Raw genomic sequence first — 18,621 nt, forward strand, 5'->3', positions numbered from 1 at the left:
TGGCTAATGCAGATGTCCTATAAAGTGTTTGTCCGTAATCTTTCTTTAAGTGCTTACTTGTAAGATCATTTTCAAAGTGTTGTCATTGTAAATTTAACGATAATTATGACCAAGGATCATGAGTACCGACGCTGTGTTGTGATTTAGCAGACAAGCACAGTCAAATTCCATTTGCTTTCTTCTATAAACACATTTCGTCCATCAACAAAAATCTTTCAACAATATTATTGCAATGGATGTAAAAGATATAGATTTACCACACACCTGTATAGAACAAAACCCTCAGGGACTGGAGAAAACTATAGAAGTTGAAGGATCAAATCAAATGAAGAATGGAATGGGAATACACCTGCGTGCTTCCAAAATTTTATATCGGCAATAAAATCCTGAAGCACATTTTTTTTCCCCGTATGGAGTGTGTGGGCTTACTGACACAACTGTTACACAAAGACATCTACTAACACAGTAGTGAAAATCTTACTCTTTGAACAACAAAACAGCAACAACAACACCACCACCACCAACAACAACAACAACAACAACAACAAAGACGACTTTATATGGAATTGGTAGGATGATCTTGCCTTGCTGGGTCATTCTTCCTGTTGCAAGTCTGCTAACCTATTTTCTATGAAAAGTGTTCTTGAAAATAGATAGTGCACTTTAGAAATTTTACTGAAAATATTAAGACTACATTACCAGGCAACATGCTTGATCTTATCAGTACTCATAACTGATATTATGCTTTATAGGCTAACTAACTTTCATACACCCAAACACAGACACATCCATTAATCGTGTCTAATTTCATTCATTCATTTCAGTTATATAATTTTCAACAAAATTATGCAATTACAAATAAACATTTGAATGACACATATGAGTACGCAAAACTGATACAAATTCGTAATCGACGAAAATGATAAAATATTCTTACCAGTGATGAAAACAAATCTCAACATTGAATATAAAGCATAAGTAATAACACTATCAATTTCTTCCTGTATTTTCATTTACCATATTTATCAAATTTATGGAAAAATGCTGTTTCCTTGTGCTGAAAATTTGATTCCAATAGGATTATACTACAGTGATCTTCACCGTTTTGCCCACACTGTACTGTTTATGCATTCTATTTATGTAATCACACTGTAAACTAATGGTTTTATAATGATAGACGACACGGGTTATTTCGTTCTGCTGTATCTATACATGTCATGGGCTTAAGGATTAATTGTAAGTCAGGTGGATTTTTAATGTGATGTCGTGTATTGCGTTGATGGCGTAATAGTTCGAATGTTTACATCGATAACTCGATTGGATGTCTGCGCAAAGATAATGATATGAGTAGTCAGAAAAAGAAAGAGAGAGAGGGGGGGGGGGAAGAAAGAGAAAGAGAGAGAAAGAAGGAGGGATAGGGAGAGAGAGGGAGAGAGAAAGAGAGATCTAAGTCATTTCTTTCTTTTTTTATCAGGCTATAAGATCAAAGGACGCCGCTCCTTTAATCGTAAAGTGTTTTGGTCAGTTGCATTCAGCGCAGTCACCTTAATTTCAAGCGCCACACACTAAGAATCAATGACAAATGACGTCCCCTGGTTGTTAGACTAGCCCATATCGTCAATTGCTTGACCAGGTCTTAACGACTCACAAACGCGCTATCCTTAAAGGGAAGGTAAACCCAAAAAGCAATGTGGATTGAGTGAAAGCAGCAACATTAGTAGAACACATCAGTGAAAGTTTGAGGAAAATCGGACAATCGATGCAAAAGTTATGAATTTTTAAAATTTTGGTGTTGAAACCGCTGGATGAGGAGACTACTAGAGGATATGACGTATGAGTGGACAACAATACAAAGAAAATATAAAGGAAATTCAACAAAAATTCACTTTTCTAGAATTATGAAAGAGCAATGGACCAACCTCTTTCAGAAAGCAGGGGGAATAATTGCTACCCCTAACATATGTCAATATCAAGTTGATGGAATTTGTAATTTTCATGAAAAATGGATTTTTGTAGAATTTTCTTTATATTTTCTTGGTATTGTTGTCCACTCATACGTCATAACCTCTAGTAGTCTCCTCGTCCAGCGGTTCCAACACCAAAACTTTAAAAATTCATAACTTTTGCATCGATTGTCCGATTTTCTTCAAACTTTCACTGATGTGTTCTACTAATGTTGCTGCTTTCACTCAATCCACATTGTTCTTGGGGTTTATCTTCCCTTTAATCGTGTAACGACAGGTTGGGAGAAAAGATAAAAGAAGAGCGAGAGAGAGGGGGGGGGGGATAGACATGTCAACATTTTTCTTTTCCATTAGAACTGCTATCCTATTTAAAATGAGAAAATCTGAGGTTTTTGCCACTACTTTCAGAGGGTATAGATTACCCCTGTCCTATTCACGATAGGATTCTATCACTTATCATTCATTCTCACCGAGTTGTCATTGGTTTGGAGGCGCGGGTGGAGGTTTGAAGTGGTCCGGTCGTGGCTATCGATAAAACACTTGTAGAACGGGATATCATCGCTTGCCCACTACTTCCGGTGAAGGTGGACAATCACACCACTTAAGTTTCGAATTTATAGCCGTGACTAATCATATGGAGACTCAGAATTGTCGGAAATAAGCAAAAGTAAGACTAAGATTCATTCTGGCATTAAAACATTTCCTTGAAATGTCACCGTGTTCCACATTCTCTGACTGTTGTGGTGGACATAGCTACGTAATGTCTGAATATATAGGTAGCCCTATTTTCACACCGATCTCCTTCAGCAGTTACTGTTACCTGTTCCCCTTTTTACCATTTTTTTTAAAATCTGTCATTATTGTACTTTAATATGTCATGTGTACGTACTTTGTTTCAAATCTTATACCCGAATACTGCCTGTCGAAATTAATTCGATCTTGTACATTTATGACTATGATGATAAATATAATTAGGATAATAATAATAATAATACCAGTAATGTTAGATTCAATCAAATACGCATGACTAGAATCATGTTTGATGTTGGAACATTAAAGTTCAAAAAGAGCAAAATATCAAATACAGCTGTATGATGAAAGAATAAAAAAGAAAGGACATTAGTGGCGTCGTGGTAGACTGTGATTATTTTTTTCTCTCCTTTTTTTTCACAAAGAGTTTACAGTAACGCTCTGGTGAATTCTTAACAACAATATGAGTACATGATGTCGAGTAGATCTGCTTTGATTTGATTCATTTTGTGCCTGGATGTTAAAATGGATGTAACATTATGCTTTGAATGTTGAACCATTAGAGCACGTTACACAAAAGATTATGATAAACTTAGAATATTACATCAAGAAAAAAAAAACGTGTTTGAACGGATGATAATTTTTGGGCTTTTTTGTTTTGTTTTGCTTCGCTTTTAATTCTTCTTGTTTTTTAACGCTTGTTTATTTGTTTGTTTGTTTTTTGTACATGACCAGTATAAGGAAGCACTTGTCGAATGCTTACGAGCACGCCTCCATGAGACCAACGCACCAGGCGACTATAAGTCCCCTCAGAAGATAGTACTTTAAAACTAATAAACAAGATAACGTTTTCAGACAGTAAGCATATTTGTTGGTTTTTTGTTGTTGTTTTTTTTTTTTCATTTTTGATCTACGATATGCAAGGTTATTTCTGACAAAAGGACTCTGGTGCATAATAAATATCTTCCTAAATTACAGGATCCAACTTTTTAATCAAGGAATAATGTTACAATAACGTTATTATTATGTTATATTTTGTACTTTGAAAGAAATACACCACGTTTTGCATTCATACCAAACATAATAATTATGTCAGTGTGAAATATCAGTAGATGTTGTTGCTGTCTGTTAGTGTAAATGTGTGTGTGCGCGCGTGTGTGTGCGTGCGCGGGTACATGAATATCCGTGAGTCTCTGCATGTATGTGTGTGAGTGTGTGCCATCATCCATGACAATGTATTCAGCATGGGTATTATGTGAACTAAATATGTAGCTCTACGTTATTCCCCTGACGTTACAGACCCCGTCCCCTCTAGACAAGACAGCACTCAATCTGTGACTCAGTTACTGGGACAAATCCAAGATCAATGTCGGAGATGGGTGACAGAGTAGTATCCTTGTCCTAAAAAGTAACGGTGCAGTCATGTCAGTTATGTGCTTGTGCAAATGTGTAGCTTGGAGTGTTTGCGTGTGTGCGTGTGTGTGTGTGTATTGTGTGTCTTATTTGGCATCTGCAACCGTTTAACAGTGCTGATAATGGTCAATTTTACACGCATTCACAACACATTCACCATTTAATTGGTCATGTCTCCCCACCCACACACAAACACACACATACTCCCCGGCCCCAATTAAAAACGTCTCCACTCCAGCGCTACAGATTAGCATGACCCATCACACGGTCCCACCGTGAAAACATGTGTATGCAGCACTGCTCTTCTTTGTCAGTGAAGGGCACATTAAATTCACAGGTCCGCAACATGACCTTGTTCGTGTCTTTTTTGTCCCTTCGGGCTTCATGAAGCCCTGTGGTCACACAACAGCCCGACGTCACCAGTGTAATCCCCATCCTCGATTGCCCGGACGTGTTGTTAGAATCGAGAAACATCTTTGCACCGGCGGTCAATTTAGTAGCCCCATTCTTCGAAAATTGTGTGAGTTCTTTTGGCGCGCCCACCATTAGCGTGCACGCGTGAAGTAACGGGACGCGCTGTTTGTATCCAGCTTGAAACTGGTCAAGGAGACAACTTTAAAACCCAATTCCATTCAAGGAAGCGGGTTTTTTTTTTTTTTTTCTAGAGTAATTAACTGCGCATGAGATCCCTTCTTTGGCATTGTGTGGATTGAAGATTATTTATCCTTTCAACAGTAAAGGCAATGGGCAATCATCTCTTTCGAAATGAGAAATACGATTTGAATATGATGTCCTTGCTTACTGTAAAATGAGGACAGGTGAACCTATTGAGTCTATCAGTCTTTTCAGAGTTCTCGCAAATGCTACAAGCTCGTAACCAAATGTAATAAGAGGTAAGGTAAAGTGATAATGTTCCTTATTATGCATACATCACAGCAATTAATACATGACATTTTTCCCATCAGTAAGAGTTGAAACTACGACTCTAAACCTCCCCGCTATAGATCTAAACTATAAACACTTGAATGAAGAGGGTCATCAATTCTTATTGGATTGCCGAGTTTGCTTATGTTTTGCTACTGGATATGTCTGGTCGTTATATTAGCTGTTTCCCCTTTGTCATCACCCTCCTGCTCAAACACTTCTTCTCTATCGGCGTCTTCATCTGCTATTTCTCCTCGCACTACTTATCTTTTTTTTTTAATTTGATCCTTTCTTTATTTGTTATTCTACATACTCCTGTTTTCTGTGTAAAATGAAATGTGTGTGGATGGTGACGAAACATTATCCGTGAGCGATGTTCATTGCCAACAAAGGAAAACAAGTGGCCTTTTAAATGCTTGTGCGCAAATGAAACTTAAGAGGGCGCTAAAGCAGTTTTATCCCCGTGTTTGTGAACAATCTGATTGTCGCGATTCATCGACTCTGACACGTAATGCATAAATTACTATTATAAAAAAAAAAATGATCCTTAAAACAAAAATAAATGACAAACAAAGAAAAATTACAAAGATAGATCTGGCCTTACTGATAAATGTTTTCACATCCATACAGAAAATAATGTTGTTGTGTGATTTTTTAATAGATTTTTACCAATTGTCATGAACACGACTTGCTTTAAAAATGCATTTTGGCCAGCATTGCAAAATACAAAAATAAACAGTTACAAAGATACATAGTAAGATACAACGAGAGAAACAACGTTTGCAAAGGGATACATCAAAAGCTAAAAGAGTAATATAATAATGGGAACCCAATGAGAACAAAAAAATTGATATACGAAAAGATACATCAGTTTTGATAGACCTACAGTCATTTCATAATATCAGATTATGGTCTAATGACAATAATATGGTCATTAGGTTGCATTTTTAATGCATGTCATTGAATGAGAAAGTAAAAAACGACACTTACCAGTTCTTCTGAACAACATAATGTTTGAAGGATACTAAGCCATAGAATTAAACTACGAGAAGGATTTCATAATCATATGAAAAAATATGAAAGAATTTTGAGGGTTCCATAAGTTTTTTTTTTTTTAGCTAACACTATAACATTGAAATCGTGGAATTGCACACGATATTTCATACTGTACATAATTCAGATGACAGATCATGAAGAACATCAATTTCCATTTGCTCTGCATTCATTCTTTCCATCTTAATAACATTTTTATCTTGTTTTGCTTCGTGACATTGTAGGGGAAAAGGTAATAAATAAATGAATAAACACGCCAGGAAAAGTCAAAATGAATTTCGAACCACAAAGGAAAGAGTGTAGGAAAAATTACATGGGACACCTTACACAAATTCACTCACTTCGTTTCAGACTAATACACCCACAAACACTTTCGTTATCAGCGTGGTTCATAGACTCAGTGATATGTGCAGAAGATAGGGCGTTTCAAAAATTTCCTTCACTACTTTTTTTTCTTTCTCAATCATATCAATGACATTAACACACTTGGTACGGCTAGGTAATTATAAAGCGAATCACCTTGTAATGTAAAAAAACAAAACAAAAAAAACATTATCATTATCATCAGCACAATGATAATAATGCCATTGGTGATGATGATGATGATAATAACAATAATGCTATCGACAATGATAATACATCAATAAACTGTAAGTAATCACCAATTTATAAAACACTGGTATCGAAATTAAACACACACACACACACACAAACACACACACACACACATTGACCATGGTGACGCAAAACTAGAATGATAAAACGAGAAAAACAAACGATCATAACATAATCAAAAAGCAAGCTAGCCAACAAAGCATTGAAACAAAATAAATCGATCCAGCCCATGTAATAATGTTCATCCTCAATACCTATGGTTCTATTTTCTTTCCTCTCCCCCTTCTCTCTGAATAGAAAAGTCCCATGACCTTTTTTGCTTGTCTCTTTCCATCGCGTGTGAGAAATCACTTCCTACGTCACAACTTTTTTTTTACCCAGCATGCAATCTGTTTACGACAGAGACTTCAAACTCTTCAAATGCACTTGCTGAGGCCTTTGATGTGACCGACATCGTTGCCGATGTGTATTCACGCCAGTGACTAATCTTGCTGTTATTTGGCGCGTTTGCGCGCCTGAAGAACCGACGCAGGCGGCGTGACGAATTTATGATAATGATAAATCACACTGAAGGAGAGAGGAAAACCGTCTTGGCAGATTTAGAATTTGTTCGAAATGTTATCGATCGTAGATCTCAATAAATGAACAAGAACGAAGAAAAAAAAAAGAAGGAAAACGTTTGTAAGTCGATGTTCCTGTTTTGTCATGTTTTGTTTCACTCTGTTGTTTCTTTTCTTTCCACGTAATATAAATTTGATACAATTTATGATGATGTCCTCCTAATAGCGTGACTCTTCTAATCAATTTTTATTCAAACTCTTGCATTTCTCCCCCTTTTTAAGGTAATAAACCAAGTTGCAATGCAAATTTGGTTGAAAGGATCTACCGTACCGTTAATGTCATTTTAGAATTCTTCTGAAAGTTCTTCCAACGAAGAGCGTGTCAAAAGCAAATATTGAGCGTTTAGGATATTTGCCACCTTGCGCTCTATGTCAGCGTGTATGTGTGAGGGCTTTGTCGCATATTTCAAATGCAAATGGACCACTTCACAGCTCTAATGAGGGGAAGTACAAATATCCAAAATATATTCCACATTCGACTGGATTCGTCTAGAGCGCAAACACTTAAGCTCCGTAAAATGTCATAACGAGTGTACACTAAATAGTATTATATTCTGTGGATGGTGCACTTGTTTATTGACATCCAATTCAAAGTTATAAAGTCTCTCTCTCTCTTTAGCCCTTCTCAGGTGCCCCCCCCCCCCCAATTCGGATGTGAGTGAAGGTGTAGAACAACGCAATACTGCATCTTACTTTCATAAGACAAGCAGTTTGGCGTAATTCCGCAATGCATTCTTGCATGCCATGTTGCATTGTCCTAGGTCATTTGAGAAAAAAAAATCTCATATCTATCGGCATAAAAAGAACGTTTCCAGGCTACCCTCATTTTTTATCATTCCTATTCTTCTTTTGGCTTTGTCTTCATCAGCGTCGAATTCTTTTCTTGCTTTCCTCCTTTTTATTTTCTTTCCTTTTATTAGTTTCTTCTGTATGTTTTCCCAAGCTTTTTGCACGTAGTCATTAACGAGATAAATCGCCTTTTTCGTATCAATCACCGTCACTATCTACTCTTTACGCCCGTCGTTGTATCTATGCTATATATCTTTCTCTCTCCTTCTTTTTATTTCTCTTATTACTCTTTTTCTTCCTTTATCATTACGGTCATTCAGTACTTGAACTGCCTTGCCGATAACCTTTTTTTTTTCCGGTGTGGGATTCGCTGTGGTTAGGGACAAACGTTAACTGTTCAACAAGATATCGTTCATTCGAACATTGTAATGCGTGTACACCTTTTTTTATCTATTTAGTTATTTACTTATTTCTTTATTCAGTATATTCTATAAGCAGGTAGCCCCGTCAGTGTTTGTTTGGTTTATCTTTTTTTACATTTTTATTTTTTTTTTTTGGGGGGGGGGGGACTGGCAAACATGATTAAAAAAAGTAGCAATTAAATCAAAATACAAAGTAACAAACTAAGGAGGTCCAGGTGTATATAAAAATAACAATACAAACAGTGGTGATGTTGTGTAAATAATGCAAAATAAAACTAATACAAACTAATGTAACTAAAAATACATTACAGTATTATAATAGAGAAAATGATGCTTGATAAAGGAATATTTTCGAGTTTATCCGTTTGTACTGAATGAGAGGAATGTGCTCGCTCTCATGACTGTTGAAGGGAGCTGATGCCAGAGACATGGAATATAGCGTGCTTACGAGTTTTTCCTGCTTGGAACTATGGGACCATTGTTATTTGCGTTTAGATTTTTACATTTGAACAATGATGAATTACTTATACCGAGTACAGAGTTTCAGAATTAATCGTGATTGGGATGAGGAATAAGAATGTTTTCAAAATTAATAACAAATTGTAATGAACAAGGATGATGACATGGCAGCCTCACCATAAGAATTCATGAGTTGGGGCTCAAGGAAGCAGAACAAAAGAAGAAGGTATGCATACATCTACACAGGTGAACTTGTCAATCAAGCTGTATTGTAATGGAATTGCACCGCTACATTTCTGAAATACGTGAGGCTCCTATGTAATCAACACTGTTCAGTGTAATTTGTTTAAGATTATTCAGAGTATTCGTTTCTCTGCTCAAAGACCACAATAAACTCCACAAATCTATACATGGAGCTGTTGATTTATGTACTGCATGATGTGAAATTATGAAAATCGTCTGGAATACCCCTTTAACGTATACAATATGAGTGTACATTACAAAAGGGTACGATGAGATGATGCACGTATGCAGGTATGCTGCCATGAAGCGTTTTAAAAAACTGTTTTGCAAGACCAGTGTCCAAACGCCACCTCTCTTCGAGCGTCGTCCAACGTGAGCCTTCCGAGCAAGTGGCTGGTGGGCGCTTGTGTAGTCAACGCTCAAAATCCCTCCTTACCATTATTATGTCTTATGTCGTTTAATGGGTACCCTTACATGATGCTTTTAGTCGTAATGTTACTCTTCACTCTGGTGCTAGGCATTAGATCCATGTGAACCTCACAATTTTTATTGCAACTGATTAACACATTGCCCTACATCGACGTAAATAAGCACTGAATCGGTCAGTGTTTTAGTAGTAACCATGATTTAAAAAAAAAAATCATGACAGTACGATTCGAACCTACGATCTCACAATGTTCATTTATTCTTTCATTTTTTTTTTTTTTTGTAGCAGAAACCAATAAAGGTTTGACAAAAGTTGAATGCATACATTTCATTACAATGTACAATAAAAGAAAAACATAACTTTTCAAAATGTTAAAAGTGAAGAAAAGTTGGAAATGGGGAGGAATGCTGAAAAGCAGTGTTTTTAGGGAGCACCCCCCCCCCCATCCACACACACACACACACACGTAATACAACAAATCACATGATTGATATGCTTTTATATTTTAAAAAAAAAAAAAGCGGAATTACAAAGGAAACTAAGACATGGAAGCCAGAACTAACCCTAAACAAATACCCTGGACAAATGTTAGAAAAGTGATTAATGCCAGGGGCCGTTGGACAAATCAGTGCTTTCATTATAGAGGAGACTCTAGATAAATTGAACACAATCGTTACTATTCATTATCATTATTCTTTTTTCCGTTTGGGATGCATGTACAATATGAATGGTTGTAACTGTGTGGGTTGTAGCTGCATTCCGTTCTTCCTCCATTTCAAAATTCAAAATCAACGTTTTCCTCTTATAATAATAAGAGGAAAATAAAATTCCTGATATACAATAACGCCTTTACTTAACCCAGCTTAGCAGAGGTAAAATATAGATATCTTGTCTAATGTTGTAAGATGCGAGAAAACGAGAAGTATAGGCCTAAATAAGTTCTTTTTTTTTTGGGGGGGGGTGTGAATTGTCCACAGTATACAAGCACTTTTTTTTTAGTGAACCCCTCATCCCCCCCCCCTCTCTCAGTGCATGGATAACGTAGAAAAAATGATTTGAAATAATGCATATACATGCCTTCGGTGCGTTAATTACGTCTAACTTTATCGTCCGGGCAACTATTGTGTGCACAAGAACGTTAGTATTTTTTTTTACGTGATTTTCTGCGGAAGAAGAAAAATGAAAACAGATAGAAAAAGAATTTACGGTTTAGAAATGGGAATTCACCTGCTTTGGGCTTTCAGACTTCTTTTTTAAACGGTGGTTCGATTTATCTTTCCATTGATGTTCTTTACCAGACTGGCCCGCATTCTACAAGCTCTGTCTTTTTAGTGGGTCCCTCCATTTTTCGCACTTTGCGTGTTGTTATGCTTTATTTCGACCACTTTAGTCTTTTCATTCTACAATGTTCTATTTACCTTATTCTCTGTTACCATGAATTATGTATGAAACAAAATGCATTCTTTTGTCGAAAAAAATGAAATAAATTTTGAATAGAATTGAATAGAATAGAAATTAATTGAATTGAATTGAATTGAGAGGTCAGAGCTGTATCCACTGCACGATTAAAAAAGCACAAGTAAATAAAAAATAAACAAACAAAGAAACAAATAAAGAATAAAGATTGCCGAGTATTAGGAAATCATTATCATAAGCATTTTTTAAATCGAAACCCATTTTTTTTTTAAATTGAATCGTAAATTAAGAGAAATCTTTCATTTTTCTCTTGTTCGTTTATTCCAAGGGTTTCTTTTATACTCTTGCAGCTGTGTGCGGCGTGCGTTCTTGTCTCTGTGTGTGTTTGTGTATAAGTTTATGCTTTCATATTTCCAATTTCATTTTTTTTTTTTTTTGGTTGGTTGGTTGTTTGACTTCTTTTCTTCCTTGTCTAGTGTCACACGTACTCTGTTCACTTGCTTTACGAAACGGGGGTCGAAGAGCTAGGGCATAAGTTATGAAGAATAGTTTCATAATCTCATCACCTCGCTCTCTCTTTCTCCCCACTCACTTCTCACAATTGATCTTTCCCCTGTGAGAAGGAAGACGGCATTTCCGAACTAAATAAAAGTCGTGTAAAGGATAGATATAAAGCTAAGGAGAGATACACACCATCACACCGAGACCAGCAAAATGTCAAACTAGAGCATCGGGCGGGGAGGACTCTATGTTCCGTATTAATTTATGCGTCCTCGATGGGACTTGTTAAAGTCCCGCCGTAAACGGCGGCGGTTTGATGAAAGGATGTCCACGTGACAAGACTTTCCGTGCATTGAGTCAGATCAACATTTTGTTGTTCTTTGTTTTCACCTTTCCCGCTATTTTTTTTTCTTTATCCTTCAATATATTTTGGAAATGGGGCCTCATCACAACCCCAAGCTGTCGAATATCAATCGCTATATGAATTATGTGATGTATGTAATAAGCAGGTCGTGTATCCTAGCCATAAAATGTACTCAAATGGAATCATTATAACCAGCAAAATTGAATGAGTGCTTCTTGCAGCCATACATACTTTTTTTTTTTAAAAAGCTCATTTCATTTGATGAAATCAATTACATGATAAACATGAATGATAGGCATTTTCTTTATCATTCAGACATTCAAAAAGAGAGAAGATAAAAAGGTGTATATCTGGACTGATGGGCTGAAACAGCCATAAAGATTTCGGGGAAAAAAAAGAGTAAAAAGTAATTAAACAAACAAAATTAATAATACGAGTATTTATAACTACAAGCCCATATTATATATATATATATATATATATATATATATATATATATATATATATATATGAATATTGGCCAAGGACACGGAAGATTATTGACCATTGATATCTTTTAACTATGATGGTGGTGATTATGGACAATAAATTTGAATAGAACCGTAAAAAAGAGATATTTTGGTATTATAAAAGTGCGCCACGTCCAACCACGTGGTGTTGCTCCAGCCTACATTAGCCTTCATCAAGTGAATTTCTGCAAAGTATGCATTGCTTGTTTTACACTATTATTCATTTATTTACACATACATTTGATATCATTCTCTGTAGTATGTATTCGTCTCTACGTTTTGCTTGTATACTTTGTATCATGTATATGTCTTTTGTTCGATGAAAATAAAGAAATCGGACTGAAAAAAAAAATCATAGAAATGAAAAACAGCATTCAGGACTACAGGTATACGTTCACAGTGTATTTCTCCCACCGTCAACAACATTTACCTCAAGAAGAGTGAGGACGTAAACACATATTTCTAATACATATGAAGAGCTTAAATGCAAAAACAGATCTAGTTTTTTTTTTTTATTTAGTTATTTGAGATTTAATCATTTGGAAAAAAAAAAAGAAATTACCTGATAACTCTGGCGATATCTTCAAAAAATACCTCCTGTTTTGTAACGAGTGCAGTGTCATTGAAAATAAAAAAAAAGTCTTTTTTTTTATTTGACGATGACCTTATTTCAATTCCTTTAAAAGGAAACTGAATGTTGTTTATCTGTTCTGCAATCAAACGCTCCATTTAATCATGTCTAATAATTATGAACCTGGCTCACAAATCCCACAAAACGTTGCATGGGTTGAATTTCCAGAAGGCGTGAAGAGAATGTTAAGAAAGCCTAATTCACACACACACATACACACCCACACATGCACACACACACACACACACACATTCACACACATACGCACACACAAGAACTGTTAATGTTTGATTTTCCATCTGTTATTTCAGGGGTTAGAAAAATCCAATATCAATGGCATTTTTAAGCTGATTTTCCCGCTATTAGTTGAAAACATTGCCAAGCAATGTATGGCGGTAATTCAAAATTTAACTGAGCCAATGACGGCAGGTATAAAGGAAGGAGAAACGGACGTAGTTTTGACGATGACGTTGAACACAGAGACGGAAAAAAAGAGCTGAGAAGAAAAGAAGGAGGAAGTATTAGGAAGATACTCTGATTAACGATATGTATTCTTTTTGTTTTCTCTGTTTTGTTGTTAGTGTAAAATGTGATAAAATTGCACTTGAAATCGAGTAGAACGTAGGTAAAGTAGAAGGTTCCAACAAAACGCACGATCCAAGACAATAAACTTTAAATGTTACAAATGAACGAGACGCCAGAGTTGGGTGCATAAAGATAGGTCTACATAGATCCATGCACATACATGTTCAAGGCACCAGTCGTATTACCGGCATTTATGTATGTTACTGAAACTGACCTTTTCCATATGTATTTCTATAGACAGCCTGACTGTTACCACTATAGCTGTAGCCAGTGATCTCTTTCACAAAGAGGTTTATGTAAAGCATTACAGGAAAAATTTGAAGTTTCTGCTCAGCCACAGCCGGATAAGAGGACTACTGTGATGCCACGTGTGTAGAACGATATAAACAAAATGTAAAGAAAACTCAACATATTTTCACTTTTCTCGCACAGTAAAAGAACACTTGACTTGCGTCGTTCAGAAGGCAAGGGGAATAATATCACCCTATATACGAGTATTAACAATTCGATTAAGTTATAACATGCATTAAAAAAGCAGAATTTTGTAGAATTATCTTTACACTTTCCTTGTATCGTTCAACGCATGGGACATCATACAATGAAAGGAGCATTCCAGACGATTTTCATAATTTCACATCATGTAGTACATAAATCAACAATTCCATGTACAGAATTGTAGAATTTATTGTGGTCCTTTAGCAGAGAACCAATACTCTGAAAAACCCAAAATAACTTATACTAAACAAGAATGACGACATATGTAGGAGGCTCACATATTTCAGTAATGTAGCAATGTAATTCCATTACAATAGCGCTTGTTTACTAACATTCACTTGTGTAGAATTGATGCATGATGTCTTCTTTTGTTCTGCTGCTTTGAGCCCCAACTTGTGCATTCTTATGGTGAAGTTGCCATTGTTCATTGTCATTTGCTGTAAAATTTTGATACATTCTTATTCCCTGTACTAAACACTATATGTGACCGTGCACCTCAAAACGAACATAAAGTCGCACACACTGATTTTGCGTGAGGACTGAAAATAAAGTGAAATGGGTCAACCTAGCCGAACTTGACTTTTCCATGTTTTCTGAAAGAGCGGGTCTTCTTTTACATTATGCTAAAATTTGGTATCATAAAACGTGTGTTTTTTAACAGTTTATCTCGAACATTTTTGGTAGAATAGTGTGATTAGGTGTGTCTCTAGAATCCCTTTTTCATTTCTGAAAAACCTTGTCCACACTCTTCACTTTCAACTCTAATAACTTTTGAAAGGATACTGCTACTGCTTTGAAAGTTGGCATTAAGTATGGACAGAATGTGTTAATGAGGCATGCCTAATTTCAGTTTAATATGATAATCCCTTCATTGTTGTTACTCTGGTGGTTTACTTCCTGTTTTTTGTCCCATTCGTCGCACAACCAGCACGGTTTGGTAAAGATTAAGCGCTTGAATAGACACTGTACTTCAGAGCCTCTTTTCTCAGTTCACACTTTTCCTGAGTTTGTGCTTTCTTTCCAATATTTAGATAGGTTAGGAGAGTCCATTTGATTTGAGTTATACATCATTTTAAAGCTTAAAGTCTGCTCTTTCAGAATATGGTCTTAACTAAAAATTCATGTCAGGCGACTTTTTGTTTGTTTTGAGGTGCAGGGTCACATATATTCTGAAACTCGGTCTGTACCAAGTACAGCAAATCTATAGTTGTACAAATGTAAAAGTCTGAAAATCATCCGGAAGTCTCTTGTAACATTCGCAGCTAGAATAACCACTCATGATTGCTTGTTTCCTGCCTCCTGTCATGACTCGTTAAAGGCCCCGTTTACCTTTGGGAACTGTGATTAAAAAAAAAATTAAAAATATGACATTTAATACATATGTGTAGGTCTGTTGTGCCACAAAACATCCTATCATATACAATTTTCGCGATAAAGCCTAAAATATAAGGAGATATCTGTATTTTTCTCAATAAACCGTAACTGTAGACGGTTTTAGTCGGGAAGCACTTTTATTATAATCATTTTTTACATTTTGTATATTTAACAATACTTACCCTTGATTTTACCAATTCAAATTTTTACAGTGGTTGTTTCTATCCCTAACTCACATTTTAGAACTATTTTAAAGCACTAATGCTGGGTTTTGTTTCATCTATAGATGGCAAATTATGCCTTTAAGTACACACATCCAACCATTTTACTTTCTTTCTTATCTCACAATACAGAATTGAACTCTCCCTCCCCCCATTTTGTACATTACAATAATACTATTAGGATATCACGGACCTCTTGGTGATGCTGTTCTGTAAAGTCTGCTTCATATTGCGCCCCATTTCATAGTTGCAGCATGTAAGATAGATAAAGAAAGAAAGAAATTTAAAAACACACTCACTAGTAAATGATCCTATACAAGGAGAGAAAAAAAACTGTCTCGTCATCATAATATGGATGACCACCGTCAGCAAAATTCCTGTCCCATTTGCCATAACTGTGCTACAATAAAAGAATTTCAACAAAGTAATGCATAACTACTGACACACTCTACAGACAAACTGCAAAACAAACAAACAAACAAACAAACGCAAAAATCCTTGACGGAGATACTCAGATAATTACTGCAGCTTACGATAAGTACACACTGTCTCTATGTATGGTATGGATAGCTCAAGCCATTCAAGAATGTCTTTGTGCATACTTGTGTTTAAAGGTCCAGTTTACCTTTGGGAGCAGTGATTTTAATAATGTTCAAGATATCACATTTGATTCATATGTGTAGGTCTGTTGTATCATAAAACATCCTACCATATAAAATTTTTGCAATAAAGCATAAAATATAAGGAGATATCAGTGTTTTTCTCAATAAACCGTAACTGTATACGCTTTAGTCTGGAAACATTTTTATTATAACTATTGTTTATATTTTGTGTATTTAACAACACTTGACATCCATTACACTGATTCAAATTTTTACAGTGGTTGTTTCTATCCCTAAATCACATTTTAGAACTATTTCAAAGCACTAATGCTGGGTTTTTGTTTCATATGCAAAAGGTAAATTGTGCCTTTAACCACTACTGACTCGATCCTTTTCTTAAAGCGTGATTTATTCCTGATACTAAGTAACTGTTGAGCAGGCAATGTTTGGTATTGTTTGGTGTTTTTATAGTAATGGATTTATTTGTCGCAGTATTCTGATCATTACACGACCAGTGCTTTGGATAAGAACATTGTAATGCAATGGGTATAAGATATCGAATGTCATGGTTTGTTCAATTCGGATTATTTCAACGAAATCAATATAGATAATTAATGTTTTCGACAAACATCAACCTGCATAATATACTCTACGTCCCACAACATCATTGTTATCTCCTTGATGGTGAATGAATATAGACCAAGGCCGTCTAAGGTGGTCTTCCATCAAATCGAGTTTAAGATGTGAAGAATAATATCTGTCTAATGATAATTTGGAATGTTTCAATAGTCACTCGATACTTCTCTGAACACATGGCACAGTCGGTTCCTTCGCCGCAAAGGGCCTTGGCCTCATTTATTCTGGTTTTACGACAGGCCTTGGCAATGAGTTTTTTGGCGGTGTCTTTTGAAGGTCTTCCAGAGAGAGAGAAAAAAAAATGAGAACGCAGTCTGAACTCCCTCAGATTATATCACATACGTTGCATTTTGAATTGGATTGTTCCATTTCAATCGGATATTTTCGCACCAACTTGTGAATGAAACACTGACGTGTTGAACGGCTGCTTTTCTATGTGAATATGCCGTGCTGGTCTGAGCCACTCGGGACTGTGGTTGGCAGGGTTATGATACATAATGCGCCATCGGTCACCATAAATATGATTGGTCGAGCTCCATTGTCGATATATAAAATGAACGAACATGCAGATATACCATCTATTCAAAAGGACTTAGACTCTTCCAAAATGAAACGGAGGTTGTGGGATTCTGTATCAAATAACATTGTTTTCCGTCTGTTCAATTCGGTGATTAGTCCAAGTTATTATTATCAGAGAGTATTATCAGTCCCCTGCCTTCGATACTTGCTGTTTGATGTCATCTCACATGAGCTAGCTGTTTGCAGACTGATAGACAAAATTTCAGGACGTATTGAATTCTCAGTTGTGGAAGCACAAATAGATAACACACGCAAATCATAGTTGCCTCCCAAATAGTCAATCATATCACAATTTTCACAAAAGATGTGGTAGTTATCATAAACAATTGTCTACAGATATAAAAAATTCGGGACAACCAGAAATCGACTTCAATATTCCTGGCTCAAGGGAAATTCAATTTCACTATTATCAGATATTTTGATTTCACTATTATCATATATTTTATAAACACTTTTTATTGCTTGGCCATTTTTGTATCCATGACTTAAATGAAGCGTTTAGCTGGTAAAAATCGATGAAGATAAAGTGTTGATTTTATATGACGTTACAGGGAATCATTCGCCTATGAGGATACAAATCAAATTCCCTGCAATACCATCACGTCACACCAACATGGTTGCCAAAATTCGGTAACCATCAGTTCTGCGCAGAGTATTATAAGAAGCTTGTATATAATCAACTACCGTCAGACGCATTGATCTACGCAGTTTCTTCAAGAGAAGAAAAACGAACAAAACAAAACACACCCGTCCGAGGCATACAGACAAGATGATAGCATTACGCGACTGATGCCTGTCGAAATTGTTACTGAACAAAACGACAACATGAAAAAAAAAAAAGAATTATATGAAAACGAAGGTTGATTACATGTATTGTTGTTCTTATAGTTTATCTACAGATGACTGAGGGATATGAACATTCGTTGTTTCTACTCATTCACACCATGCCAAGAGTCATTGAATTATATTTGAAACGACAATATTTCATTACGTAATATCACTTTTATTTACAAATTCATTCTAGAACCT

Source organism: Diadema setosum, chromosome 14 (assembly GCF_964275005.1).
Source record: "Diadema setosum chromosome 14, eeDiaSeto1, whole genome shotgun sequence".
Lineage (NCBI taxonomy): Eukaryota > Metazoa > Echinodermata > Echinoidea > Diadematoida > Diadematidae > Diadema > Diadema setosum.